Below are 12,025 nucleotides of genomic sequence, written 5' to 3' on the forward strand. Positions count from 1 at the left end.
AGTTGGGGGATCTGGCTTCACGCTCCAGCTCTCCTCCTCACAATCCTAAAGATACACCGAATAAAAAACGGGCTAGAAAAAAATGTATATTTATAAGAGCAAAAAATGACACCATTTTAATTTCTGTTCAGAGATAAGATATCTGTAAAACACTTGTTTCCCATCTTATATTTAAGCAAATTCTCTGTGAGAAGAAGACAGTTAACAAAAGTGCAGATTATAAAAAGTAAGGCCATGGGGTCGGTCAGTCAAAAAAAAGTCTCTACTGTGTAACTAGCACATAGTAAGGATTCAATAAATATTAGCTGTGGGGCTTTTTTGTATTATTTCTTCTATCAATACTATCACTCCCTGTTTCTACAAAAACTACTGCTTAAAAACTGAAGGCTAACATATGTAGTTAGTAGGCCAAACTCTGAAAATCTTCTTAACTGAGCCATTATAGTATCCCTACAACTAATTCCTGAGGAAGAACAGCGGTGCCTGGAACTCACACAGAAGTATTGCAAACAGTAGGCACTTAAGAAAGCAGCACTGGAAAACCATCCAGAATGTCTCCAGTCTTTAATAGCTCTCATTAAGGGACAAACGGATGCAAAAGAGAGTTGTCATGAGCAGTGCTCTGTCCACCACTGAAAGGGGTAAGCCGAGGAAGGTGTGGAGACCTATGACCTCCTGACCTCCTGGAAGTCTTTGGCCATAAATTATTGATTTATGTATGGAATTCACACCTAACATAGAAACCCCCAGTTGCTTCTAATATTTCATTCAGGTTCTCAATAATCTCTAAACAAAACACTCTTTCAGTAATGCATTAGAAATACCATGAGTTTAATTTTTTAATGTCAGCCATTAGTATTTTGAAGCTTTATCAAGTACCTGTTTAGTTTTCCCATTTTAGAGCATGTGATAAAAAGTTTTATATAATTTCCAAAAGCCAAATATTTATATTCTTTAAAGTATGGATTATTTGAGTTATTTAAATGTAAGCATGCCCCTTATTGATAAGTTGGGGCTGGAGGAGAACTTGAGAAAGCCAGTTTTTTGAGAAAGATCTTCCTGAGCATGACTTTGGGCCTGAAGTCATTGTGACAATCAGGAGATGAACATGTTCCTCTGCTGTAAGCAGAAGAAACGGCAGGCACAGAGGCAGGAAAGGATTTGATGTTTGAGGGACAAAGATACCAGTGTGACCAAGCTTAGTGATGGAGATGGAAAGTCGACAGAGATGAGGGCAGGTTCCTAAGGGCCTCCCAGCCATGGTCAAGAGAGTTAATCTCATCGCACGGACCATAGGAAGTCACTGGAGGACATCAAGGGAGGAAGCGAGACGATCTGGTTGACATTTGTAGATTACTTCAGCTGTATATGGAGAATTAATGGCAGGAGAAAAAGAATAGGGGTTCAGACAGGTTTAAGCAGTGATAACACACTAGCAGTAGAGATAGAGAGAAATGGTGGATTCTGGATTAATGGCAGGTAGAGAGTAGGATTTGGAAATGATTTGGAGTTATTGCGGTGGTAGGCAGTAACTAAGAGAGGGAAGTAAAAGATGATTCCCAGGTTTTTGTCCTGAGCAACTGAGAGAACAGTCATGTATTTGTTGAGATGGGGAAGAACTCAATTTGGAGGGAAAATGGAAAGCTTGGTGTTGGACAAGTCTGAGATGCTTAATTGGACGCCTACAAGAAGGCAGCTGGACTGCGAGCCCAGAGCACTGAGGGGACCATCAGGGCTGGAAATGTCAGATTTACAGTCAACAATGCACAGTTTAGGGGCAGAAGCTCCTCAGACACTCTTAGCTTTATTTCTTCCTAAACATTTATTGAGCACTTTCTTTGTGTTGGACACCTGTGGTCAGCCTGTGGTCTCATTGCCTGGAGGTGTCTTTTCCTGGCAGGATGATTTTTTTTTTTTTTTTTTTTTTTTTGAGAGACAGTCTCAACTCTGTTCCCTGGGCTAGAGTGCTGTGGCTTTTGAAGATGCGTTGCTGAGGATGTCAAATTGCAGCTGGAAGCATGCAAGAAAGCTTACTTAATGTTCTCCTCATTAGAGAACTTCAGAGTTGAACAGAATTTGCCCTTAAATCTAATAATCAAGCTTTATAAAAATGTGGTTCAACAAAAATTCTTCCAAACAATATTAATAATGAAGCTGATCAGAATGTCTTGCATCCATTTCATTTCCCCTGGGAACCGAGGAGAAGAGTCTTTACAGGAGTTCAGTGGCAAGACTTCTTTTTTGGAGTGCAGATTTCATGGTGTTCCTGAGCATTGTTGAGGGGAGCATGTCTCTCGGCTTCCTCTGCATGCACATAAAGAAATGAATGCCTGACAATGTGATCGCTGTTCTGTCTCTAAGGGAAGCGGATACCTGAGAAGTGGCTTAGTCACAGTAGCTTAGGCAACTCAATAAGTAGCCCATTCAGTAAGGGGATATAGGATCTGGTTGATATAATACAAAATTAGGGCATGTTACAGCAATATGTACAAAAAAAAAGGTATGAGAGTGTCCCACCGTTCATGTAATCCTACCTGTGGGAAGAAGGCATGTTGGGTGTTATACGGAAGGCTTATTTTATAACAAAGGTGATGAGGGGAAAAAAGGGGTGCTGGGTACAGTATAGCTTTGACTAGAAGAGAGAAAAGAAATAGCATGTTAGCAGGAAAATGAAGTCTATGAGTGTTACTATAAATTAGGATGTTTTGAATGATATCTGTCCTGTTTTTGTTTAAAGCATTTTAAAAAGTTGCTTTCAAACTAACTCCAAATTCCCAAATGTTATTGAAAGAAAACTAATCTTGGTTTTTTTGGTCACTGAATAGTATATTTAAAATAGACAATATAATTAATTTATTAAAATCAAAGTACATACTGAAAACTTATATGTCAAATAAGTATTTTGCTGCTGTCCCCAAACATGATTCCCCTCTTATGGGAGGATTCCCCAAGACATCTACACCCAGTGGTGTGATTGTTTCGACACATTTTTATTGTTGTTGAATACTTGTGTCTCGTGGGGATTTAGGCTAGAATGGATCTTAAAAGTATTGAGTCTCTTTCCTCATTTTACACAAAAACCAGAACAAGAACACTTAAGATAGCATGAAGTTTAGCATGTGTGTAGGTCCTATTAAGAATTTCCTATATGCCCAGCATTCATTTAATTCAACATTAATGCTCTGTAACTGCTTTTACTGAGCCCATTTTATGGATGAGGAGATTGAGACTTGGAAGAGATTAGAGACCACTTAGAAAACACTTAGCACCATGTCTGGCATAAAATAAATATTCAGTAAACGCTAGATATATTTGAATATAGGTAAGACTTGACTGTCAAAATATACTTGAATTCTGACATTGTGGCCAGTGACTAATATGGAGGCAATGTCTTCAAATTTATGAATTAGCCAGTATATTATATTCCTTACTGTGTGATAGAAAGGAGCACCAGATTTGAATTGAAGAAGATCTAGACTCCCTAATCCAAGCTCTAACTTTTTAGCTCTTTGACCTTGGGAAAATTATTTATTATTCCCGAGCCTCAGTTTTCTCATCCACAAAGCAGACTTGCAGAATTGTCTTAAGACTTTAAATTGTACCCTGAATTCAAAAGGCCCAGCACAGTATCTTATTAATGACAACAACCAATGGTAAGAAAGCATATGTCAGGTGTTGAACTTGAGCTGTGCTTTGAGTATTTGTTTTATAACACACCAGGGTTCTAAGAGGATATCAGTTGTCATAGTGAGTTCAGATAAACTAAACCCTCCCTAGTGAGTGTATGTCTTTGAAAGCAGTTTGCATAGCCCATCAGAACACTCCAGTTGGCCAGTAAAGATTGTTGTTCCTACTGTGTTTTAGGGGACAACACTAAACTCCAAGACCTTTTGAGGGAGGACCCTCTTGCATGGTGGTTGGTGAAGATGCTAAACTCTTAGAACGGCACCAGTGCAGTACAATACCCAGTGTTATGGTTGGATTGTAGAGGATCTGGTTACTTAAATAGTATGATCTTTCTTTTGGAACCTATAGACCAGATATTAGTAAACTTTTTCTGTAAAGCATCAGATAGCAAATGTTTCAGGCTTTATGGGCCATATACCTGTCATAACTACTCAGCTCTGCCCTAATAGGGTAAAAGCAGCCATGGCCGGTATGCAAATGAATAAATGTGACTGCAGTACACTAAAACTTGATTTATAGTCCCCAAATTTTAATTTTATGTAATTTTCATGTCTTATGAAATATTGTCATTCTTTTGGTTTTTAAAAATCTAAACCAGAGATTGACAGACCATACCCCATAGGTCAAATCTGGTTCATGGTCAGCTTCTATGGGGCCTTTAAGCTAAGAGTGTGGTTCAAATTTTTAAAGGGTTATTTTGAAAAACAAAAACATAAGAATGTGTGTCAGAGACTGTGTATGACCTACAAAGAGTGAAATAGTTTCTGTCCCTTTAGAGAGAAAAGCTGCCCACCTCTGCTCTAGATCATGCTCTGAGCTTTGTGTTGGTTCATTTTACTCCTGGCCTTCAGAGTACCAGGACAGTTCAACTAGACTGTGCATGCAATGCAGACAGCACATACATGCATCTGGGGCCCCAAGGAAATACAGGCCTGCACATGAATTTGTTAGGGCAGGTGAAAGGACTATAAAACAAATAGGCACAAAATGTAATGATATAAGCACAGTAGAAATGCATCTTTTTCTTACTTACTGGTCTAGAGTGGATATTCCAGGTTGCTTGGTTGGGACAAGGTTTGGTGGTGCCATCTTTACCACGTAGCTTTGAAGCTTCTGAGATCATTTTCATCAGCATACTGGCCACAGGGAGGAAAGGCAGGAGCAGCATTCCTGGGGGGCTCTGTGGGCCAGGCTGAGACCCCCATCCAAGGGAGGCTGGGAAGTGTGGCCTTTCTGTGTGCCCAGGAAGACACAGAGAATGGGTTTTAGTGAGCATGGTAGCGGTCACAGCCCCAGTTCTCAACTCTTTGACCAGTGAGCGAAACCTAGTGCATACTTTCAACCTCCTGGTGGCTGCGGCCATCCCAGCAGAGCTGGGCCCCAGGCGTTTTGACTGCCAAGTGATGGTGGTTCGTCCATTCCCAAAGGGCATTCCCCTGCTTTTGTTTTCTTCTTTGTATATCAGTGTCAAATTAGATCAAAATGATGAAATAATATATGTCTCCAAATATAACTTCTGGATACTGTGGAATAACACAGAATATAAACTTTTAAAACAAATAGAAACACAATTTTTTTGAACATCAAAGAGATTTCCAGCTGAAGGAGTCTTCTTCATCCCTTTGCCTGCATCCTGAAGGTTGCTGCGCTCTTTCCTTTTAGCTGCCAGCCCCTTTGTCCTCAGTGCCAGCAGCAACAACTGAAACTCTGCTCTGGCTGCCTGTTGAATACAGCCTTCGTGGAGGTGAAGGGGAATGCTGTGAATGAACAGGATCATCACAGCTTCTCAACCCCTGCTCTGCCCTCCCTTGTTCTGTGGCCTTGGGAAAAGCACCTCATGTCTCTCAGTGTCACTTGTTCTATCTTCTTCCCACCTTGGAAGCGATCCCCAGGCGGTTAGGAGAAGAGTGTAGAAAAATGCTCTTAAGCACTCCATAAGTAAGAACCATTATTGCTTGCTTTGGGGGTTCGGAGGAGGGAATGGGAAATCGTACATATATTTTGCTGTTCCAGGTAGCAGAGAGGGAGAGGTGGAAAAGAGCATCACAAGTGGCCAAAATGGTATGCACAAAGGGTAGATATCTACAAAGTGTATTTAGGGGATTAGATTTGAAGAAGATGAGTAGCAGAAAATGTGTTGAAGTTATAATAAAAATATTGCACCTTTGTTCAGCTTTTACAATCTACACTGCTATCTCACGTTAATTATCCAGTGAGTTCCTTCTTTTACCAATAAGAAAACTCTGGCTCAGAAAAATTAAATTACTCATCCAGGGAAGCACACCTATCAGTTGGCGACACCAGTCTTCTAACAGGTCCATTGCCCTCAAAAGAGGGCTGTGGAGAGCACTGGGTGCGGAGTTGTGTGCTGTAGGAATGGGGATGCCGTGAACAATACTAAAACAGTGCAGTGACATGATAGAAGTGTAAGCTGTGGAAGATTAGTCTGATGACAGAAGGAATTACTGTGCCGTACTTCTGGTGGGAAGTAATAAAGGCTAAAAAGTGGCTGTAACACTAGAAAGGAGAGAGAGAGCAGAGTGGTCACTAATGAAATCCTCTTTGGTCCTTTGAGTGGATTTAGCTTTCCCTTGGCACCGCGTGGGCCCCTGCGTGTTGAGGCCAATTTGGCCAGGTCCAGGCTGGCTCTCTTCTCTCTCCCTCTTTGTACCACTTCTTGGCAGTCGTCCCATGTTTGGGATTCATGAGTTTTTTCCACAATTGAAATTAATCTTTGGAATGGTGAAATTCTTTCTCTTATTCTCTGTTAATACTTGGGTATTATTTTCATGATGTTGAAAGGGAGTCTCTTAAGTAAGGAGAAAATTAACGCAGTCAAGTGTCACATATCTAATCAGTAAAAATGACCCGATTAGCCCCACCACAAGTTTGGATGTTTTGTTGTTTTTTTTTCCAAATCATTCAGGCAGTAGTTCTCAACCACGATTTATTTCTCATGTGCATGCAATCTCTTGGCATCAGAACTACACCCAACTCCCAAAACTTGACATTTTATGTCAGCTGCTCAGTGATAGGGCCTTAAAACTTGAAAAAAGTCAGTATCTCATTGATGGTCGGATCCCTTCAGATAGCAGGGAAGACAGCAGTAGAACCTTTTTTCAGAGGTTGTACATATCATTTGGATAACACTTTTGGTAGTGTTTTTTGGAAAAGAAATAACATTTCGGCATATATATTTTTTTCTTATATTTTTTCTTCATATATATTTTTTTCTTCTTTCTGAAGGGGAGCTAATTTGCAAAGCTTAACCTTAATCCTTCCCCTGTGAACAGCCAGCAAGGGGCCTTAAAAATAAACCATTCAGAGTGCCCATTCCTGTTTTTCAGCTTCTTTTTCCCCAAAACAAAAGATCCTGAATGGAGAGAATTTTTAAATGACATTCTGGCCTTGTTTGTGGTTGTAATATTAGCATTCTAAGTAAGGAATTGTTTAAGGGGCCCAAAATGGGTATTTTTCTTTCATTTGATTGATTCTGCCTGGAGATTTGTCCTTTATTTGAGCGTACTTAACAAGATTTTCATGTGGAACAACAAATCCTCATAAACCTGCTCACATTGTTAGAATCACACCTCAGTGGGCCACCACAGCTCTGAGTAACTACTTGCCAGTAGGGGCTCAGCTGCCCCTGTAGGGTCAGTACAGACAGAATTTGGGAATCCTATCTTTTGTTGCACAAATTCAAAGTATAAGTACCATATCCTGAGAAACTAGTCATACTTTCTGAAATAGTTGAACCATCTTCTAGTAGTTCCTTCTAGCCTAAGATTAATTACTTAAATAACCATTTTGTAAAACATAATGCATTCTACTTTGCGATACAAAGTAGAACAGCAATTGCTAAGAGATTGTGTAGAATTTGATCTCACAGATAGAAGAGGGCACACATTCAAAGAGGAGAGATACAGAACATACTTATCATATATTTTAAATGTACTTATTAATTGAAAGTAATAGGAAAATAATTAAAAGGCAAAATTAACTTTTTTGTGTTTTTGTAGAAACACTGTATGTACTTTGTAGAGCCCAATTACTAATTCAAAATACTGTGCTACTTAAAATTGGAATAATTACTTAGATACCAAAATAGTTCTTAAATGTCTGAACTTAAAGAATTTCAATTAGATAATTTATATTGTCTAATGTGTTTGTTTCCTTTATTTTACTGTTAAATTTTTTTTGCTTTTCAACTTAGAAAAATAAGATGGCAAGAGGAAGGGAATAGCAGAGCAAAACGTGCAAGGGCACGTAAATGGGAACCAGAGCTGTGTTAAACATAGGAACAATTTTTCTCTTGATGCTTAACTGGTATATCTAAGCAATAAAGAGAAACTGCTTCCTCATTAACATTTTGGCGCTATTTTTAGTGGTTCTTACAATAAAACTGAAATGTCTTATTCTTTTAGACTACACAAGACCTAATGTAATGTTTGACATTAGTGGCATTGTTAAATCAACTCTAAAAATATCAATGTATCTTTTAAAAATAGTCACGTAAAAGGTAGAGATATTTTCATGGTTAGATAAAGGGTTACATTTAAGATTTCTAGATAACTGAGAAGAGATATTTATAATCAGAAAAATATTCTTTATCCCATTCTAAAAGCCCAAAAGAGACAAACTGGTTTTCCTTCACCTTTCCATCTATTTTGAGTCTCAAAGGCCCATGGATACTCTGAGCCAAAAGTAAATAAAAATAGGTTAAGAAAATCATTTCTGAAGCAGCCTCAATTCTGTAGAGTGTTTGTGTTCGCCACTAAAAATAGATTGCATTGTCATTTGAAGCCAGGAACTGGGGAGTGTTACATTTTTTCTCAGCTTCGTGATCATTTTATTCATGTATGACTCTAGCTTTCTTTAGCTGGCTGAACTGTGGGACTTTCATCAGACTTGTGTGATTCTTTTATGCATTTTGCCAGAATAATGTGCTTAAGTGGTGCTGGGCCAGTAGAGAGCTCCAGGAATGGAGCTCGCAGAACTGATAAAAGACAGTGAGATGGCCAGGCACAGTGGCTCGTGCCTATAACCCCAGCACTTTGGGAGGCCAAGACGGGAGGATCACTTGAGCCCAGGAGTTCAACACCAGCCTGGACAACATAGTGAGACCCCGTCTCTACGAAAAATTAGCCAGGCATGGTGGCACACACTTGTACTCTGAGCTACTTGGGAGTCTGAGGCAGGAGGATCGCTTGTGCCTAAGGAGTTTAAGGCTACAGGAAGCTGTGATTGCACCACTGCACTTCAACCTAGTCCACAGAGTTTTCTTTTAAAAAAAAAAAAAAAAACCAAAACAGCGAGAGGAGTTAGGAAAGATACCAATGTGCCTGCAGGTGATGCTCATTCTTTGGCCTCTGTGTGACATGGTGATGTGAACAGTGGTGGGCAGGGGTCTCTAGTCAGCTTTGCAGGAGAGGGAAGATCTACTGTGGAAAGTCCTCAGTAGTACCAAGAAGTTGTGATAAGGATCTTGCTCAATTGGCTGTGGATAGAGCTTAGGGCATAAAAGGTGTTTTGTTGTTGTCATGAGGACAGAGCTGCTGAATTTACAGAAAGATGATGTATGCTTGTGTAGCACTGTCAGTAAAATAGAGTGGCTGCTTTTTTCTTTAAAAAACGCTATACACTCTACATTCCAATTGTTTCTTCAAGCTTTGCTCTGAGGAGGTCATAAGCAATTCTGTGACACGATTTGTTTCAGCTGTCCAGTCGGTGAAATTACATGATGCCTCTTCTCCCTTGCGTGATGTCTGTAAGCCACCTTGGTGAACATGGCTTCAACATAAAAAGGTACAACCTCCTAACAAGGTCGAGAGAATTGGGGATAAGCACATACTGCCTTCAAAACAGCTTTCACGGTGTTATTTACAACGTAGTTAAGGTCAAATATCATGTACAACTACTAAAATTAGCAGTGCAGATGTAACTATAATAATTTGCTGCATAAATGAGCAACAGAATAATCTGAGCAGCAGGAACTTCAACCTGGTCACCGGAATAAAGCAAAAGGCATGTAAGGATGTCCCCACTACCTCTCTTTCCTGGCGACCTGGAAGGAGTTATGGTGGCTTCCCGTGTGATCTCCGTTAGGACTATGAAACGTAAGACTCCAGCAGAAGAATTTGTCAGAACAGAAGTAGTAGGTGGTACTCGGTACCTTAGCCTTCTAGCATAGAGTAGTTTAGTTGTGGATAATGATCATGAAAAACATCCATGAAGTAATTCAGAAAATTGTACCACCCAGTGCTCCCTTCTCAAGTTGCAAACACAAAACTTCCCAGGTTACATGGACTGCAGTACCCAGAACTCATGCCTGGCTACACACCTGTCTCCTGCCCAAGTCACCATTGTTTCCTGGCCTGACACTAATGAGTTGTTCAGAAAGTCAGTCATTCATGATTTACAAAATACATACAGAGTAGTGTAGTAGGTGCTCAGCCATAATTCCTGCCTTCAGGGAGTTTATAAATTAATAAAGGATGCTCTTTGTGGAGGATGAATGAATCTGCAACAGCAGTCCATCGTTGGGGTAAAATTATTTTAAACAAATGCCACTCTAAATCCACTAAGAGTGAAACTGCAGAATCTCTAAAGAAATAACAATGCTAAGAAGGAAACAAGTCTCCGTGTATTATTCATGATAGGCATTCCCTAGTAGCTACATCATTTAACTAGTAAGAAACAGCTGGTAATAGGATGTCAATGATCACACTAGCATTGTGGATCAGGAAAAAAAAAAATCGGGATCCGCAGGAGCCATACAACCAAAAAATAAATGCCAGAGGCCCTAAATGAGATGTTTCTAAGTTTACTGCTATTCTTAAATTACAATGGGATTTCTCCTTTGCAGCTGATCAGCATTGCAATTCGACACTGCTGTTCATAAATATACGAGATGAAGATCCTGTGGCTTCAATAATAAATGTAGGAGTTCCTCTGGGTTCCTAGAAAAGAACACTCTGTGTGTTAAAAATGAGTAGAGTTAATACAAGCAAAGCAGTACCTGATATACATTCTTGTCTATATTCCAAATCCTCTCATGTCTGGGTACAGATTACCCAAGCAAGTCCTAGCACCTTCTGTTCAATAAAAGGTGATACGCTGAGGAACTTTACAAGGCTTTTGTAATTTTGGGTTCTAAATTTTGGGGGGGGGGGCATTTTAAATGTATAGCTTGCATATGCTTTAAATTTTCAAAATAAATATTTTTAATCCATCAAAGAAAACCAATCTTGTCTCAGTGAATGTTTTTATTTATTTTTTAATTTTTTATTATAGAAACTTCCAAACATATAGAAAAGTAGATGGAATAGTATGTATGATGAACTCAGTGTAACCTCTCCAGCTGTAACAAATATCAATGTTTTATTTATATCCTTGCCACATTTCTCCATGTTCAGTCCTAGGATGATTTTTCAAAGCAAATTGCAGATATTTTATCATTTAATTTATATATATTTCAGTATGTAAGAATCGATTAAAATAATTTTTAAAATAGAAATAGTAGATGGTATTCAATACTTTAGCCATCTAGCCAAATTAATAATAATTTTGTAATATCATTAACTAATCAATAGTTCTATTTCTCCAATATTTTTAAATTTTCATTTTTAATTATGGTAAAATGTACATAACAGACTTTATCATCTTAACCATTTTTAATGGTACAGTTAAGTAGTTACCTTCTTAACCAGTTTTAATGATACAATTCAGTATTATTAAGTACATTCACATTGTTGTGCAACCAATCTCCAGAACGCTCCTTCATCTTGCAAAACGAAAAATCTATATCCATTAAACAACTCCACGTTCTCCCTCCCCACCCTGGTTCCTAGCAACCTCTAATCTACTTTGTCTCTATGAATTTGAGGTACCTCATATAAGTAGAATTATATAGTATTTGTCTTTCTATGATTGGCTTATTCCACTCAGCATAATGTCCTCAAGATTCATCTATGTTATAATATGTGTCAGAATTCCTTTCTTTTTAAGGTTAAATATTCCATTGTAGGTTTATACCAATTTTGTTTATCCAGTCATCTGTCAGTGGACACTTGGGTTGCTTCCACCTTATGGCTGTTGTAAATAATGCTGCTATAGACATGAGTGTACAAATATCTTCCTTCCATCTTTCTGGGTATATACCCAGAAGTGGAATTGCTGGATCATGTAATAATTCTATAGTTTAATTTTCTGCCATATTATTTATATTATTTCAAAGCACCTGCACCATCTTATGTTCCCACCAGCAGTGCCCAAGAATTCCAATTTCTCCACATCTTTATCAACACTTGTTACTTTCTATTTTATTTTGTTGTCTGAT

At 38.7% G+C, this 12,025-nt stretch overlaps 1 protein-coding gene across 1 annotated transcript in view; it reads left to right on the plus strand.

Annotated features, from left to right (window-relative positions):
* Positions 1 to 12,025, plus strand: part of EYA1 (EYA transcriptional coactivator and phosphatase 1) — a 150,772-nt gene that overhangs the window by 86,000 nt on the left and 52,747 nt on the right. The window lies entirely within an intron of this gene.

Source organism: Lemur catta, chromosome 9 (genome assembly GCF_020740605.2).
Source record: "Lemur catta isolate mLemCat1 chromosome 9, mLemCat1.pri, whole genome shotgun sequence".
NCBI classification, from domain to species: domain Eukaryota; kingdom Metazoa; phylum Chordata; class Mammalia; order Primates; family Lemuridae; genus Lemur; species Lemur catta.